Source organism: Daktulosphaira vitifoliae, unplaced genomic scaffold (genome assembly GCF_025091365.1).
Source record: "Daktulosphaira vitifoliae isolate Bord-2020 unplaced genomic scaffold, ASM2509136v1 Scaffold_3, whole genome shotgun sequence".
Taxonomy (NCBI): Eukaryota; Metazoa; Arthropoda; class Insecta; order Hemiptera; family Phylloxeridae; genus Daktulosphaira; species Daktulosphaira vitifoliae.
In genome coordinates, this window is record NW_026099574.1 from 34,700,254 (window position 1) to 34,702,038 (window position 1,785).

Below are 1,785 nucleotides of genomic sequence, written 5' to 3' on the forward strand. Positions count from 1 at the left end.
CCATTTCCAAATTTATCATTTGAAAATAGGAATAAAAATTTCTTTGGAAATACATTCAGGAACCAAAGTAATGATGAATCATTGGAATCGTATTCACGAACAAACAGATGTTTATTTTACAATTATACCTCGTAATTCCAAATTATTTCTGTGATATTAAATAATTCCATATATTTTTAGTCATTATTTTATTATCTTTAGTTTAATTGAGTTAGCAGCATTATTATCTAATAATCAGTATACAGACGATAATGCTTATGTTGATTTTGAAAATATGAATTATGTATCATCGACATCATTGTGTTCTACAGAAAGTGTAGCTAACACAAATAGCATTCCAAAAACTGATATCCATGGTCCTGAAAATACTACTAATAATAGATATTTATCAATGTTTATGGCACCGAGCATTAATAATGATATAAAGAATAATTATTAGTAAGTATTAAACTATTTCATGTGTATATGTAATTTTGATTTTAATGAAATTTTTATATATTTGAATATTTTAAACTAAGTATTTTTCCTAATTTTTTTTTTAATAAAATTTCATCTTTTTCATTTAGTATATTATTCTAAATAAAATTATTAAAATATATTATACGTAAAATATTTTTAAAATTATTAATAAGTCACATTGATATAACAATATTTATATAAAAAGAGTAGTGATTTTTTTTATCGAAAATTCAGTAAAATTTTTTTTTTTAATTTTATATTTTTTTTATTTTCTTGAAGCAATGACGAACTTAACTATGACAGTGATGAAAGTTCACAATTTAGCATTGATATTTCGTATGATTATTCAGATGAGTCATCAATACCAGATTGGTATAAAACTGAACAAATTAATCAGTTAAATATGTTCGTAAACTGGATATAATATAATTATACAAAAGTTTGAAGAAAACAATAAAGCAGTAACTTTGCATAATAAAATAGAGATTTTTTGTCATTAAAAATAATTCTATTAAAAAAATATATTAAATGTTTGATAGATCTATGCTAGTTTTTTAAATTTAAATTTTCTTCAAACTTTGTGTGCACATTTATATATCTATTTAATGTCATATTTTTTTAAAATAATGTTATTCAAAGGGACGATGATTTTATTGTAAATATTCCATTTCCAAAGTGACAATTTGTAAAACAAACTATGGAATCTACTTAAAATGAGTCTATAGGTTATAAATTTTAATCAAAAATATCATACGAACTAAGATTTCTCATGCGGCTATTTCATTTACATGGTAATAATATGTCATTCATTTACAATTTAAGACTTATTTTTTTTATGTGAAAATTTGTTTAATTATTTTACAGAAACATAACATTATTCCTTCAACATATTTAAACAATTACTTTGAATAAAATGTGAAAACATAATATTGTTAAGTGGAAATATTATCAAATGAATTCTTACGTGTTTTATTATTATAAACATTATTTCAAATATTAATAATCCATTTTAAAAAAAATTCTTTCCATAGTTAAGAATCTAAAGATATTTTTTAAATTAAAATAAACGTTTTATATTAATAATTGTTTCGAAATATTATTATATTATGAATTTAGTATTTTTATATTATATTTTATATTATTTTATAGTAAAAATATATGATATTAGTATTTTTATTATGTGTTTCATATACTGAGCTAAAATTAATAATTAAATTATAGCTAAAATAAAATATTTTCTTACTTTTAAAAAAAATTATATTGGTGTTTCATTATTAATTAGTTGTAACCCAGAAAAATAATTGTGTGTCATATTGTGTAGTTAAA

At 19.7% G+C, this 1,785-nt stretch overlaps 1 long non-coding RNA gene across 1 annotated transcript; it reads left to right on the forward strand.

Moving 5' to 3' along the window:
* Positions 1-286: 286 nt before the first annotated feature.
* Positions 287-1,423, forward strand: LOC126900795 (uncharacterized). Its single transcript, XR_007702920.1, has 4 exons — positions 287-438; positions 739-864; positions 1,099-1,250; positions 1,324-1,423. It is a non-coding gene; the product is annotated as an uncharacterized LOC126900795 (long non-coding RNA).
* Positions 1,424-1,785: the final 362 nt, after the last annotated feature.